The 17,304-nt window shown below is 42.9% G+C and overlaps 1 long non-coding RNA gene and 1 other non-coding gene across 2 annotated transcripts in view; one reads left to right on the top strand and one right to left on the bottom strand.

Moving 5' to 3' along the window:
- Positions 1 to 17,304, bottom strand: part of LOC132428014 (uncharacterized) — a 74,884-nt gene that overhangs the window by 30,931 nt on the left and 26,649 nt on the right. The window lies entirely within an intron of this gene.
- LOC132428823 (U2 spliceosomal RNA) lies at positions 16,913 to 17,108 on the top strand. Its single transcript, XR_009520216.1, has one exon. It is a non-coding gene; the product is annotated as a U2 spliceosomal RNA (small nuclear RNA).

Raw genomic sequence — 17,304 nt, 5'->3', positions numbered from 1 at the left:
CATTTGTGGCATAAGGTTGAATAACGAGTGCAATCTAAAAACTGTATCTATTGGATCTCGAGCCTTGAAGCATTTTCTTTTAAGTGGTGACAGACAACTTCTGTTCTTTCTCTGTAGGTCCAAATACATTATCAAGTCTAGAGGAAATAATATTTTGCAAATCTGGTTTATTGGTTTTCAGTATTCATATAACCATTGAAAAAAGTTTTTTTTAAGTCGTATGACTACAAAATGGCATGCAAATGCTAAAAATCTGCAAATTTTAGAAGGATGGTGTACTTGACAAATGCTTGAAAGTAGAGAGGGTGGTCAGAGAAAGGTGGAAGGAAGTGACTGCATGCTGAATTCCTTGTACATTTGGGGGATATGAAAATACATCCTAATTTTTTCAATGAAGAAATAGAGGTTTTCATAAATTGTTTAAAGTAATAAATATACCTAATGGAGGCGTTACTAGAAATAAGCTAAATTTCTCATCTATGACAGTATCAGAAGATGCTATTTAAGGCTAAAAAATAAAAAAAAAATAGAGGTAAAAGCATGTAATTTACATTTATGGAGATAACCAGCAGAAGCTCTAAAAATAGAAAACACTCTAAATGCTTACCTTTGAGGAGTAGGACTGTGGGGAAAATTCGTTTTACTTTTCATTTTTCAATTTCTCTGAATGATTTATTCCCCACTGAGAACATCCTAATGGAGAGGTAATAATTGACACAGGTCCCAAAGATTGAAACCATAGGAGACAGGAAGTGGGTGCTATGGGGGCTGAGGTAGGCTGTCCTCAGACCCAGAGGATTGGTCTTGAGGAGTGTGCACTGCAGTGTTCTAAACGCTCTTGGAAAGTTGTTGCCCAACAACATTACACTTCAATTATTTTTACTATCCTCCACCTCAAGTCTCCTAACCACACAAAGAAACTCACCTAAATCCCCAAGCCACTTACCCAGACTCAACATGCAAACATTTCCATGAGCTGAGACAGAGAGAGGTAAAATAATATGTGTTTGCTATGTCCTTTCTTTCCAAATGCGTCCAAAGCATTTGTTTTCACTTGCACATTGAGTACCAAAAGGTTGAGCGGCCATTCCTTTCCTCTCTGGAGACTAGGAATTTTACTTTTAGCAAAGGTTTTAATTCCCTTAAAATTCCATTTCAACAAATTATGTAGGAGAACCCTAGTGTGTGTTGTAAATTTTGCATATGCAGCAAATTGTGATTTTTGGTTAACCAGCATCAGGGATAGAGCAGGGTTTTTTAACCCTCTGACCATCTTCACTCATCTTCCCCACCCCAACCCCCTGCCTCTGGCAATCACAAATCTTATATCTAAGAGTAGGGTTTTTTTGTTTGTTTGGGGGGTTCTTTTTAGGTTCCACATATAAGTGAGATCATATGGTATTTGCCTTTCTCTGACTTATTTCACTTAGCATGATGTCCTCAAGGTCCATCCATGTTGTCACAAATGGCAGGATTTCCTTCTTTTTATGACTGAATAGTATTCCATTTTGTATATATATATATACACCACATTTTCATTATCCATTCAACCATTGATGGACACTTAGATTGTTTCCATGGCTATTGTAAATAATGCTGTAACAAACATAGGGGTGTAGACACTTTTTTGAAACAGTGATATCGTTTTCTTCAGATAAATACCCAGAAATGGAATTGCTGGATCATATGGTAGCTTTATTTTTAATTTCTTGAGGAACCTCCATACTGTTTTCCATAGTGGCTGCACCAATTTACATTCCCACCAACAGTGTAGGAGGGTTCCCTTTTCTCCACTCCCTTGCCAACACTTGTTATTTGTTGTCTTTTTGGTAACAGCCATTCTGACAGGTATGAGGTGATATCTCATTGTGGTTTTGATTTGCATTTTGCTGATGATTAGTGAGTACTTTTCATGGCCATTTCTTTGTCTTTGGGAAAATGTCTATTCAGGTCCTCTGTCCATTTTCTAACTGGTTTGATTGTTTTTTCTATTGAGTTGCATGAGTCCTTTATGCACTTTGGCTATTAACCCCTTATCAGGTATATATTTGCAAACACCGTTCAGCTCTTTAACCACTACCAGTGATACTCAGTGATGAGCCCACACTAGTGGTCTTATAATGCCTACTGACCTTTGTTGCAGGCTTGGGAGCCATATAAAGGAAGAATAAACCATGGGCCTGACCTCCAACAAATTCATAGACTAGGACTAGAGCAAGGTTCACCTTTATGATTTACTGTCACTGGAGCCCAAAAGCCCAGCAATGGAGACTAATATCCTAAACAATGATATTTCTATGCAGTAAGAAAAATGCAACCAACCATTGTAAGACTGAGATAGCTATAAGTGTGCTGAGAACAAATGATCTCCAAAATAAATGGTTAAATAAAAAATAGGCTAAGTGCAAAATGGTAAATATAGTATGCTACCATTTGTGTATAAGAAGACTCATACTCATTCACTTCTCCCAACCTCACTTCCAGACATATTCTCTGTGTGTACATATGTATACTGTCACAGAATAGACCTGAAAGGATTCACACACACACACACACACACACACACTCACGTTTATCCTTTTATATCCTTTTTTAAACCATAGACATGAATTTATTCTTCTTATTATTTATTTATTCTTTATTATTTCTATTAATATTGAGATCATTTAAAAATGACCCATGGGTAACAAGCATTGAGAGAACCAAGGAGTCTTGTAAGAACTTGAGGACTTCAGACACCTCCACAGGTTGAAACATCAGAAAAGGCCCCACAGAGGAGGCAAAGTATGCCTGGATTTGGCAAGAGTGTCTGTAATAAGAACATGAGATCAGCTGCTCACTAAGGGAAGTCTCTAGGCTCAGACTAAAACTCTTGACACTTGAGGGCTAGTAAATTCAGACAAATCATAGCCTTCAGCATCATTACTGTGAGGGAAAGACCCCAGATTCAAGGCAGGACTAGAAGTGCCTGGTCAGCACCCATGACCCGCTGCCTGGGCAATCGATAAAGGGGAGAGGGTGTGGTTAGGGACTAAACCCCTTAGGAGGCAGTGTAATCAAATCCTACACTTTTCAGAATTACCACTGTTGGTTTGGACTTTTATGAGTTCCAATCCTTTTTATTATTTTCCCAGCCTCTTTTTCATTCTCCTTTTGCTTTTGGTTTCACAACATACTTTGGCCTTCTCCCCATCTCTTTGAGCCAGTTCATTGTTTCTCAGGAGAAACTAAGGATCGATTGCTCTCTGGACATAAATACTGCTCATGGGGTTTCCTCACTTGATTACAAGTTCTATCCTGCTTCTACAGGAAGGGAGAAACACTACTCAGGCCCCCATTTTGAATGGGACCAGAAACAGGTCCAGAACACTGGGGTATTTTAGGGATCTACGTTGTCTCCAGATGGAGGTACATCATCCATCCTCCAGGTCCTCATAGGTCATTTCTGGCCCAGAAGTAGTCAGGAGCATTGAACTTCCATGGCTAGACAGGGAACACTTTGATTCACTTATCTTAGGCTATATCTAAGGAAGAGGAAAACCAGTGACTAAGCCAATGCCCAAGTATCTAGAAGTAGTTAGATCAAGACTAAAGCCCTACATCCAGTACAGAGCAGCCATCCCCTGAGCCCACTGTAGTGTCTAAGCCACCACCCCCCCCCCCGTTTCCACTGGAGAAAGGCACTGTAGGCAGCTGTTAAATGGTCAGTGAGTCTTACAAAAGGAGGTTACGTGATGCTTAGCCATCATCAGTCATTCGCAGTTAAACTTCTATAAAGCAGGCTCACCCTTGATGCCAGAGCAGATCCATGGGAAAAGAGAGACAAACTAAACTGGAAGAAGCCTTAGGGATTATTTAGCTCAATGTCCTCATTTTACATTTAAGGAAACTGATTCCCAAGGCTACCATTGTAATGCAAAGCTAATTACAAGTGGGAACAGGTAAATTCCCTTCCACATGAGGATGTGTTCCATAGGATCAATTCACCTAAGCAAGCCAGTTTAGCACTGGAACACTCAGGAAGGAGGGTCTTAGGACAGAATCAGGGATTTCAGAAAATATGAAGGTATTTTACCTGTTGGGAAGGATGAGATGAAGAGGATAGGTGTTCCAGCTACTGATGTGTAACACACCACTCCAAAACTTAGTGGCTTATAATAACAATAACACTTATTTTGCTCTGAATCTGAAATGTGGACAGGTCTCAGTGAGGACAGCTCATCTCTGCTCCACTGCACATCAGGTGGGGCAGCTGGAAGGTTAGAATTATCTGAAGACTTGTTCACTCACTTGACTAACGGTTGAGGCTGATCGTCAGCTGGGACATCAGATGGGGCTGTAGTTAGAACCCTACATGTATCCTCCTCCTGTGGCTTACTCAGAGCATGGAGTCTGGGTTCCTAGGGTGAGAGAGACCCAGGCACAAAGCAAATCACTTTATATAGCCCAGGCCTAGAAGTCACACAGCATAACATATGCCATATTCATTGTCACTGCAGTCACAATGTCTGGCCCATCTTCAAGGGAAGGGGAATCGGGCTCCAATATAGAGGAATGAATTGGAATGAGGACAAAGCTGACATGTCAGTCATCAGATGTGAACACTGAAATCTGAAAATGGGGGCAAGCGGGGATAGATGGAGAGAATACAAGACAGAGAGAGAGAGAGACTGTGGAGAAGAAGTAGGAAAGAGGACACAGAAAGAAAGAGAGGAGAGAGAGGGAAAGAGTGCATGTGTGCCTGCACACGCATGTATGAGTGTGTGTGTGTGTGTAGGTGAATGACATACAGGGAGAGAGAGAGAGATGGAGAGAAAAGAGATAGGGAGAGAGAAAGATGAGAGAAGAGAAAGAGTGCGTGTGTGTGTGTGTGTGTGTGTGTGTGTGTGTGTAAAAGGATGACAAAGAGAGAGAAGAGGAAGGGAAAAAGAACAAAAGTTGACACTTGAAAAGCCTTTCCTTATGTTGAGGCCACAGTAAATCAGACAATAATGAAATTCTGTACAGATTAAATGCCCGACAGAAAACTTGGAAGCAAATGAGGAATTATATCACAAAACCTCAGTGTCATGTAAATCTCACTGAACAGGGAAATCAAAATGTTAGCAACAATTACATTCTTCTTATAACAAAATTGGTTCTGAAAATGGAAAAAAGAAGAATGGAAACACTTCTGCAAATGATTAAAGGGAGAGCGGGGATCGTGGTGGGGGGAGGGGGAGCTGGGAAAGGAGGGAGGGGTGTGCTGGCAGCGATAAATATAGAACCATAATTTAAGAGACAGTAGGAAACGTTTTGTGTGTATTAATTGGAAATGCATTCTAGAGGATGCAGTTTGTTCACCATGAATATTGTGACCTTGGGTTCCTTGAGGGAATGTGGGCTCCACCCTGTCCCCATGGTGAAGGGAAGAAGAAAGAAACCATGTCATTCAATGGATGAAAGAGGCTCCAATTTATATGGTGGAAGGAACCATTTGTTTTGTTTTGTTTTTGTTTTCCTGTTTCATTCTTTGGATTAAAGAGAGAAACACTGTGGGACTGCAGCAAAGCCATATTGTTTGCCAAGGAAAGAGTCTCAGAGATGGGATGGTTTGAGAACAGCCTCACCCCATGTTAGAGTGACAAGATGGATTCTCTTTTCTGCTCTTGGTGGCCAAAGATCCTGGTTAATCAAATGAGCATTTGGCCCAAGGGAAATGGAAATGTTGGGAACTGGCTTTGGGAAGAAGATTCCTCCTGCTTATCAGGGCCAGTTTCTCTTTCTCCGGGGACCTGGCGTTGGCAGTGACGGCGCTTCCTGGCTCTGTGTCTCAGAACAGAAAAGAATGGGTCAGACTGGCTCTGGTAAACTGCAGAGTGGAGGTCTGTTATGCATCTGGGCTGAAACCCTTGGCTTTTGAATGAGAAAAATGGTAAAGGATAATCCTTCAATAAATTCCCGCCAACTAACTTGCACTTCGTCACTTGGTTTTCAGATCTCCCTGTACTTCCATCCCTTCTCACACATCTTGCAACACAACTAGAGCATTTTAGAGCTTAAGCCTCAAAGATGAGCTGGGGCTGTGATGCCCAAGTGATAGCTGTACCCCAGATGCAAGGGAGGTACATGGAGAGCACAGCATAAAGCTGATAAAAACCCAGGCTCCCAAGTCATCCCAGACCCACCTAATCAGAATCTCTGGGAGTGGTGGGACCAGGAAATCTGCATTTGTAACAAGCTTCCAAATAAGCCTCACATGGTTAGCCCAGCCCCCAGTCTCCACACAAGCACTTGGGGGCCATTGAACACCAAATCCCTTATTATAACCATGGAAACTGAGACTCAGAAAGGGAAGTCACTGACAAAGGCCACATACATCTGGGACTAGAACGCAAGTATATCACTTCTCAGTCCAGAACCTTGATACTACCTGCAAGCTCCTTCAAAGCATGAGTAAAACCTGAATCTTGTTCACCACCTATGTCAGGCCTAAGCCTGTCTCTAGGTATGCCACATTTGTGATAGCCGTAATGATGGTGATGATGATATGATGGCAGCAATCATGTTAGCTAATACTTACACAATATTTACTATGTATTTGACCCTGTAGAATAATCTATTTAATCCTCAAAACAATTCCATGAGGTCAGCACTATAATTTGCCCATTTTACAGCTTGGAGAATTGAGGCACAGAAAGATCAGGGAAGGTTTGCAAGACCACACAGGTAGAAGAAGGTAGGACTGGGATTCAAGCTCAGGACTGGCAGAAGACAGGAAGTACCAACTTCCTCAACACATTCTCACATGCATTTTAGCACCCCTCCTTTTGGTCATACAATATCATTATAAATTATAAAATATCTCTTGGTCTCAACTACCCCCTTTACTGCCCTCCCTACCTGCTTATAGGTGCCACAGAGGATGGCAGCACTATCCTGGGATGAAGGAGAAACACTCAACAGGAACCCTATGCCAGGAGGGTCTTTTAGGAGTGGGCCTGCGGGCCAGGCATACAGCCAATTATTGTCATGCCTTCTTTCCCCCTCCCCCAGGTGCTACAAAATTGAAAACAGGACTCAGATGAGGATCAAAGTAAGCAATAACTTTGTTTCCCTGCCCCCAGATAGAGGGGTTCTGGTTTACTATGCTTGATTTACTCTAGTTTACTCTGTTTACTATGTTGGAGGACATGACTCAAACCTTCTTTGATTCCAAAAGTTCTACAGGAAACTTCCTTTCCACCACCATCCCCACCCCCCATAATCCAGATACAAGGATCTATCTTGCAAAAAGTAAAGAAGGCAGAGCAAACTCTGAGCCAGTTATTAAGAGAGAAGAGCCACCAAAACCAATGACCTTGGACATGATCTCACCAATCAGATGAGTCATTCTTCCTCCTTGCTTGTTGGAAGCTGGAGCAGGCAGTAGGTAAGCGTTATAGGGGGAGGAGCCAGCAGTGTTCCTCCAGTTCTATTCCCTCTAGGGTGATGTAACAGAAGTCCCTCCTCCTCTACAGAAGTACACAGAGTCAAATAATGGGTGTTGTCTACTAATCCCAGGCCTTGTCTCTGATCTACTGCAGGACTGTCTATGTACTAATTATCCCACAAGTGCAGAGGGTCTTTGAACTCTATTTCCCTAGTGGAGCTGATTTTTCTTGAGTCATTCATACTCCCTTCCATTCCCTTCTGTGACCAAGGGAACTTTGAATCATAGAATAAACCCAAGCCTATGACCCAGGCATGAAAGCAATGCCTTTGAGCACATATAGATCACTTAACTCAATATTGTTCCATTGCCTCTGACCAAAATGGAGAGTTCAGCAGAAAGCATCAACCCAGTATGACATGACATGATCTTGGTTTTCCTCACTTGTTCAAAATAAGAGCAAATACCCTTGAGTGGAAAGAGAAGCAGGACAGGGAGATTTTAGAAGTGTCTTAGGGAACACTGAGAATCATCACTACCGCTTGAGACCAGAACTCAGTCCATGGAAGGCGCTGCTTATCTCTAGGGATGCCACATCTGCCTTCCTGCAGCATCTCAGCAGGAAGCTCTTAGCTTATGATCCACCTCCGCAGCCTCCTGGGAAAGCTGGATCATGAGCATTTGGGATCATTTCATATTTCATAAATGGGCTTAGCTCATACTCATGAGGTCAACTGGAAGGCCTACTGGATTTGATTATGCTGGAAAGCGAGGCAGCCAGAAACATCTCACATGGAGCAAGAGAGAAGCAGCCTGGAGAGAGCAAGCAAGCAAAAAGGAGATTTGATGGGATGTGAGTCATGTTACTCAGAATGAGGGGCTAAAACCAGGCAGCACCCCAAGGAAACAAAATAGCAATCCTTGAGCCAAACAGAATCTAAAGGAGATTCTGGTCCCAATCCATCTCCAGGAAGGCTTTGAGAAGCTAGTTGGGTTTATACCACATGGATGAGTGCAAAATAAGCCATGTAAAATGGCACGTACTCCTGTGTCCCAATCCTAGAAAAAAATTGTGGTAAAGCTACCAAAGAGATCAATAGAGTTGATATCTTTCTCTTATGTTATTTGTTCTGAGTTCTGTGTCTATAGAATGAGGCTCACAGATTTCATCCAAAGTTGACTCAAGGAAGATTTTCTTGGGACAAACAACAAGAATCCATGTGAAAGCACGGAGGAGCGACACTGACAAAAAGTCACAGAGATAAAATAAAAGAGGAAGTGATGAGCTTAAATTCTCTGTGACAACATAGATTCATGGAACAATGGAAGGAACATGATGACTAAACCAACACCGGCCAGTGAGACAGGTAAGGATTGGGTTTTTATTAATCCTGTGGCAAAGACTACTCATTATTCTCCAATATCTCTTCTCTCTCTTTCTTAATAAGATTTTTAGCAAGATTTTTAGCAATATGCTACTCATAATAAAGATTAATTTTCCAGACTCTTTTGCAATGTGTGACCAAGGGGCTAACTTCTTGGTGGTGGGATATAAACTCAAGTGTCATGTAGCAGCCCCTGGGAACCTCCCTTAGAAGTCAGGCATGCCCCCTCAATCCCTTCTTTATCCTCCCTTTTTCCGTGTGTTGCCCTAAATATAGAGGGTACCATCTTGGCCATGATGGCAAGAGCCACATCCCAGGGACAGTGAAGTGATGAGCCCAGTGGAGGCTTAGTCCTCAAGAATGTTATGGAGCAGAATTATCACACTGGTCCTAAAAGGCTTACCTTCAAACCTTTTGTTTATTCTTCAAGCAAGACAGCCTATACCCTGAAATGGGTGACTGTATATTTAGGACCAGGTTTTGGCTGCAAGTGGCAAAAAACCTAAACTAACTGTCATGTAAACGGTTTATTTCTCTCTCACATAAACCAAAGTCCACCTCCTGTATTTTAAATCATTTTCTTCTTTCTCTAAAAATAAAGATCATTAACAGGTAACATAGTCAAACCTCTTTTCTCAGAAGTAAATTATCCCAATTCAATCACTCCTCTTCAACTGTAGGCTTCCTTTCACCCTTGGGTCTCTGCATTGTCCCCTCAATATCTGCCTTCCCACTCCTTCCCATATCATTTTTGAGTTTAGGAGTGTAGAAGATTCCAGTCAGAGGCTAAAAGCGCCTTAAGTCAAAGCAAAGCTCCAGGAAATCCATAGAATCAGACAGATGACTTGAATGTGGGACCAGCAAGCCAGCAGAGGGGCAGACTGGATTCAACCCAGCTCAGTGCTCAGCATCCTGGACATGACCCTGGAGGCAGGGCAGCCCCAAGGAGAGAGAGAGAGAGGGAGTGGGGCTCCTGCACATGAAAGCCCACACGCTTGAGCAGCCCTGCAGGCTGGAGGCCAAGATGCACGCCACCCTCAGCTGCCTCCCAACCCTGATGACTTGGGATCCCCGAACCCCCTGTGCTTTTTCATTACCCGACCCAAAGACCTTTGAGGCAAATAAAGTTCTCCATGTAGGGTGAAGTTATTGAAGCGAAAAATAATAAACTTTCATGAGTATGTTTCAATTTTCACTTTTGTTTATGGCCAAAGGTGTTTTTTATTTTAATAATCGCTGCTGGAACCAGGGCAAGCCACATGCTGCTAAGTTTTTAAAGAGAAGGGGAGGGAGGAGAGAGAGAGAGTGAGTGTGAGCGTCTGTGCTCAGCTGTAAATTTCCCAACAGCTCAACTCTAATCCTCCTAGTTTTCAATCCCACCCTTAAAACCGTAATGATAGCAAAAGGGGTAAAATATTATCTGGACCACGCTCTGTTGACAGCTTGCCCTGGCCTCACTTTAGTCACGACAAGCAATTTTAATGTGTGTGTCTGTGTGTGTGTGCGCGCGCACGTGCATGTGTGCTTTAGGAGAGAAACATCAGTGTTCTTTGGTCCCATTTCATAATGGAGAGTGTGTAAAAGGGAAGGAATTTGGAGGAACCAGACTCCTTCCAGTTGGACGTCAACTTGACCGTTGTTTTCAGCTCACTTTTATCTGGCAGAGTTTCTGTTTGCTTTTAAATGTCAGAAAAGGTTAAGAAGCCTTTGAAATCTGCAAGAGATTTCCTAGACTTCTGGGGAGGATGCCCACCCTATAATAGCAGAAATTGATTACCCCTCCCCACCTTTGAAATTGCTTTTTAGAAAGAACATATCTGAGGAACCGAATGAAAGACAAAGGATTAAAGTAAATGTTCCTTTGTGGATCTGAGTATTTTACTGCAGAATGAGTGAACCTAGAGATATTCAGATGTTATATTTCTTTCTGTCTTTTTCATCTGTCCTGGCTCACATTTTCCCAAATCATGTAGATTCGAGAGAAAATATTGTGACTAGGAGAGTATTAATATACTTTCTCCTTGGCCGTAACTCTGAAGTCTGCGCCAATAAAAAAGGACTTAGGGCTCCACGGTCACGTGACCGTGGAGCCCCGCCCCAAGTCTAGAAGGAGCTCCTTTTAGCATCATAGCTGCTTAATAAAGACAGGAGAACTGACTGAGTGGCCACCAGCCCTGCAAGTCTTAGTAGGCTTTCATATGCATTGTGTGCCAGCTTGCAAACTGCCATCAGGGTACACGGGAAATCGACCCACGTGAGGGGATAATAACAAAATGTATAGTTTGAGGTGCTATCTGATGTGCTTACATTCAATCCTTCCAAGAATCCTGCACCTTCCCCAAAGCAGAGACAAAGTTTAGGGGCTCACAGAGGACCAAAGCCCATCCAGACCTCAGGCCATTTATCCACATGGGTGTCTGCAGACATACCCTTTCAATCCAAGCAGATTTGCTAACATAGGTCCCATTCTGCTGTCTCTGTGCCATGCTGAGGCTCGGAAAAAGCAGGAAGTCACCTTCTGCTGAGACTCACAATATAGACATTCCTAACCTGAGGTCCTGTCTCGGAAGCAAGGCCTCTCTTTCCTGTACGACCGAAGGTAAAATCTCATCATTATCTCATCCATTTTCTTCTCTACTTCTGCCTGGGGTGGGGGGGTATTTTCTAGTAATGGTTCCCCCAGGCATTTTTACTGTGCTTTGAGTCCTCTCTATTTCCCTGAGATAGTGAGCTTTATAACTATGTATGGTGATGGACAACCAGACTTATCATGGTGATCATTTGTCAGTGTATACAAATATCAAATCATTATGTGCATAATGATTGATATAATGTTACATGTCAATTATACCTCAAATTTTTTTAAAAAACTGGAGCTACAGATAGTTTGTTTCTGTTCTCTGGCACTACCTAGGCCTTACCTTGCCCCAAGAACATTCTACTAGGTAGAAAAAGGTGTGTGTGTGTGTGTGTGTGTGTGTGTTCCCACTCACACGAGCACATGTGGCACGTAGGTGCAGGGGGATGGATGGAGTAAACTATTGGAGGGAAAAAGTCAGTTAATATCCTGACACGTTCCTACTATGTTTATAAATTGTATCCCCAAAAGTTGATAAACTCTCAATACTCTTAGCATTAATAGAATAACTGTAGAAAATTGTCATTTTCAGCTCTTAGAAAACAATTAGATAAACTGAGTGATATAGATGCTTAATTTCTCTGAAATTGCTCCTGCGGAGTTCTGACTCATCCATGAGTTTAGTAAACTGGAGTAGAACTGGCGTTGGAAGGACCCTTGACTGTCTCATGCAAGCCCCCAGGAGGGCATTGAAGAGACACGTCCTGAAGTGACCTCCGGAGCGCCGCCCACGGGACTTCCCAGCCCTCTGCTCTGGAGGCCAGGCCACATCACTGTCCCAGGAGTAGGTGGTGGTGTGCACGGGCCAGGTGGTCAACATCAAGAGCAGCGGGAGGAGGGTGTGGTGGTACCGTGACACTCAGCAGTCACCAGTTTTCCAAACACCAAGTCCCATCCCAGAGCAATAGAGCTAATCTCCCAACTTGGAACCTGGAAAGGGAAAGGCACGAGTCAGACTAGCCTCACCAAGCCACAAGGTGCCAATTTCCACCTCATCCCTCAGTCATAATCCTCCAGGCCTCAGATCACTCAAGCTAACCACTACTGCCAGCCCCAGGCCTCCTCCCACCCCCTTAGTCCCAGCACAACCCAAGACTCCTACTATAACGTGCAGAACAACAGGCCAAAGCTGTGGGGTGAGGGCTGCCCTGGGTACCACGTAATTTATATCTCTAGGCAGAGCAAGCCTTTGTAAAGGGCTGAGCCCCCTTAAATCGAAATGTCTCCAGCTCTATTCTACTATTATCCTTGCCCTACTCCACTTCTTGGCATCCCTCCTCCTCACAAGGTCAGAACATTCCTGCTCGCATCACTTCCAGAAGATAGCTGTCGATAAGCAGAAGCTGAACTTGAAGTTTTAAGGCCTCCACTGGAGCCCAGGCCCTGTCAATAGCTGGATGATTCTGGGAAGCTCGGTACTTGGCACATGCGAGACCTCTGATAAATGTCTGTGCATCTGAATCCATCAGGATCTCAGAAAGAGTCTGTTATCAGTAACTCGTACCTCAACCACGTTATTTGTTCTAAAGTGTGGCTCCCAACTTTTTATAAGTGTGAATATCATTTTTTAAAGCCAAGAAATTTCATAAACCATTAATATCTATTGGTTGAGAATACCTCAGATCCCAAAGCTATATAAATTCAGCACTCCTCTGAATATGAGTTGCGTTGTTAATCACAAATGCAGCTACTCGATTAAAACTCATAGTACACATACGTGCAAAGTTTACCACCCATTCAGTCAATGACAATTTTTTGTTTAAAATGCAGATTCCTGGACCCACTCCCAGAAACTCTAATTCAGTGGTTTTGGAAGTAGAGTCGTGGAATCTGATTTTAACGCTCAGTGGGCTTTTTAAATGGTGGTCGTTCCCTGACCACTCTTGAGAAATACTATACCAGGGGGACTTACCCTTGAATTATCTGTCTACCTACTGTGTAGACAGATAATTTATAATTATCAGCTCTTCCTAATTTAACTAAACAGCTGTTGTTCAATTTGGTATTAGCTTGCTCATCATCTATCCTTCACGTTTTCTGAAGTCTATGAAGGTAACCATGGGAAATATTGGCTTGATGGCTTGATCATCAGATCGGGGAGGTACTAAATGATTGAATTTAGTGCCTTGTGAGTGTCCTCCATTAAAGTATCATGATTTCCAATTGTCTGTCTTTCACAGTAAACACTCAAGGCCTGCGATCTTGATTTCTAGCCCTGCAAAGAGAAATTGCAAGAGGTTTGTGTTACTTCTCATTGGCTCTATACCAGTTTTACAAACTCAGTTTTGGCCAGAGTTATTCCCTTAATTGTGTGTCTTCCAAATCATACAACCTAGAGATCCATAGCTGGACAACTCGTGTAGTACTAGAAGTTTAACTTCCCTTCTACAATAAACGTGGGGATGACCATGGCATCACTGTTCTTGATCTGGACATGGCATTTGGCTCGTCCGTTCAGGAGTCCATAGCGAATACGGATGGTTTCAGAATCCTTTTTGTCTAAAGAGAAACGAGATTTTCTCTTTTCATAATGCCATGGATTTTCCAACATGATTATTAAGAGTTCTGATGAGTCAAATTTAGGCTGGGTTTCTGGCTCCATGTAACTCCCACATTCTTTGAGTTTGGGCTTCCTCTAGAATTCATCAAATCTACGTCCCACACTGACTCCAATTTCTATATTATACTGGAGGTCTGAGGAGCACAGCAAGAATCTGTTTACCTAGCCCAAGTTTCCATTTAACTCAGAAAACAGAGCTCTTAATTTATATTTCCTTTGACAAACAATGGTTTAACTTACAGGGGAAAGGCGTCTCAGGAACTTGGACTAACTTAAGAGGAGAACTAAATTAGAGGTTAGATAAATCTCAGCCTTCCCAATTCAGCCAGGTTCTGCCATCTCCAGTTACTATAAACAACTGTGATTTTGAAAGTGTTGAAAAAAAATACATTGACAACCTCCCCCAAAGGAGAAAGGGATTATGAGAACGCTCAGTAGTGATGCGGTTATACAGGACAATCTGAGCCCTAGACAAGCAAAGACACCTCAATACTATTCCACTGAGCCCTCGGAATGGGGAGTAAATTGTCCCAATGTTTGTAATTTGTCTGATAAGTCTTGTTATGAGATGTATAGTGAATTCATACAATACTAGGCAATGTCTTCTGGAACTAACTCTCTTTATCTCTTCTCCCCACCCCACACTTCCCACACATGGGAAAGGTATATTTTCATCCCACTTTGCAAATATTTGGAGAGTACCTACCTTGTGCTAGGAATTCCATGGGCAAAAATGTTGAAGATAAGGGTCAGAGAAGACGTGTAATATGAGATCTGCTATTCAGCAATAGAAACGCAACAGCATCCTTTTGTATGCTTCTTATGAAAGAGGAAATCACTATTCCTGGTTTTCCAACACAGACAAACCAGAGAGGGGTCCTGATTATCTTTGACTCAGCTTCAGTGGTTGAGGTACATCTCTATGATGTTCTCTTTATTTCTGCAAAAGTGCAGTGACCATCACCTATCCAAATTTTCCAATTTGAGGAAATCACTACCACCCCTAGACAAAAAGCTTCAAGGACTCCTAAAGGTAAACTGGGAAAAGGTGGGAGTGTGCTTTTCTCACCTGTGACTTTGGTCAAATCTGTTCCCCCACCCTGGGTCCTTGGTTCCCCAAATGCACAGAGAGGAAGTCAAACTAGACCTCCAAGGCCCCTTCCAAATGGGGTAGTCCTCAGGTCTGCAGACTCCCAGCCCTCACAGCTCCTTCTCTACCCTGTGATAAGACCCTGAGTCCTCTGCACTTCTTCTTGGTTTCCCCACCCAGGCCCCCATACTCTCAGAGGAAAAGAGGCAGAATAAATAATCTGCACTAAAAAATCAGAGTCCAGCCATTATTTGGGTGACTATCTCCTGGTTGGGAGTGGGGTGGTCTTTGCATTTTAACAAGGCCCCTGGGATTTCAACATCCATACAGCCAATTGAAGAAAGGAAGGGAAAAGGGAAGTATAGACTTCTTGGAGACCTTCAGCTCATCCCTTAAGCCCCAATGTGCCATTTTTATTAACAAATGGTCCTAGAAAGTCCTATTTCATAGATGAGGGAGACAGTCATGGTCTAGAATCGTTATAAGAGAAAAAAGGAGAAAAAAAAGACTGGTGGGAATTACAGCAAAAGTAAAGATTAGACCAAAAAGCCTACTGTTTAGGATATGCAAGGAGAAAAAGAACTCAGATGATCAGGGATGGCAAGTGTGTATCCAGCAGGCTGCCAGCCCTGGAAGACTTGGCTAAATGATCAGAGCTGTTCCTGCTGCCTCAAATTGCTTCTCAATGCAGCCTCCAGGAGCTGCCATCATTGATCTGTTGGTGGAGGATGTTGAGCCTCCTTGCCATCCATTAGGTTACGCTCGGCAATTTTAGACCCTGGCAGACAGAAGTTAGAAAGAAGCCGTGGAGCTCCTCCGACATCTTGAGGATGATAACAAAGAGCTACCCTGACGCCTACTTACCAGAGCCATTGCCAGAGATAGAAGTGCATGAACCATGGTTCATCTCAAATTCTAAGCGGTCAGAGCAGTGCGGTACTCTTCCTGCCATTCCAGATAGAAGCCACCTCTACATCCCACCAGGTTTCCATCTAGTTTCTCCCTGAGAACTTCCAGTAGCTGGGAGCTTGTTAGTTTTGAGACTGCTTCACTGTTAGACAGCTCTATTAGAAAGGTTTCCTTGAGCTGAGAAAAAGTTACCTCTCTAACTTGTACCTACAGAGCCCAGCTCAGTCCTCTGAGGCCACACAGGAAAAATACATAACTCCCTTCCTTGTGCCAGTTTTTAAACCTTGGTGTCATCTCTCATGTCTCCCTCCATCCTGTCTTCCATAGACCAGGCATGCCTGGGTCCTTCAGCTGTTCTCCATCCAGCATGGTTTCTAATCTAACCTGGGATGGTACTTCTTACGACTGTGGAGAATTGATGGTATCATTTCAATCAGAGACAAAGGATAATTTTTCCCCATTTTGACTCTAAAAGATAAAATTTTTGCTATGTCACTAGGCCATGTGACCTTGGGTAGGATGTATCCTCTCTCTGAACTTGGAGGAGTTTGAACTTCATGGACCCTCCCACCCTTTACAAATCTGAGGAAGTAAGAACTGGCATCATCTGCTGAGCCCATACTCTTGAGGGCTATCCACCAGTGAAATGTGAAGAATACTTCAGTCATTGGGGGAGAAGCAGAGGATCCTGCTGGTGGTACTGTAAGCCTCTCCAATGCTTTTCTGTACAGAAGAACTTTACCTTTGTCCCTCCTATCTTCACATACATCCCCCTAGTGTTCCTCAGCAACTTCTGTTCTCCTTTACAGCAGCTTTCCATTATCTATGTTTCATCTGGTTCAGAGAGAAACATGGGGATTTCATCTCCAGAACTTGGCTACAATGCAAGCATTTAAGCTTTGATACCTAGGAAATTGGGATTGCTTCTCAGCCTTTTAGCTAAGATTAACTGTAGTATTTGTCCTTACCAGTTTAATAGCGAGGAAATTTGGTAAAAATCCTGGAGATAGTGTTGAGTGATAGGAGTGCTGGGAGAAATATATACTCAGTTTACTAACTGGCCTGGGGCTATTTAAAGTCCTTATTGGAGACCAAGAAGATAAGTCCCAAAACCTGGGATAGGCTTTGGACAGGGCAGAGCAGCCAGGAATACGGGAATTACAAGACCCGGACCTGAGCATAGCCAAGGAGTTCTCAACAGCTAAGGATACAAAAAATCAGGGGAAAAAAAGTCACTTATATGGTCACTGCTATTATCTTCATGTATGATTTGTTCTCAGTCCCTTCCCATTGCCTATAACAGGGCCTGGC

Source organism: Delphinus delphis, chromosome 7, assembly GCF_949987515.2.
Source record: "Delphinus delphis chromosome 7, mDelDel1.2, whole genome shotgun sequence".
NCBI lineage: Eukaryota > Metazoa > Chordata > Mammalia > Artiodactyla > Delphinidae > Delphinus > Delphinus delphis.
The sequence above is the reverse complement of the archived record's forward strand: the minus strand, read 5'-3'. Positions and strand labels throughout refer to the sequence as shown.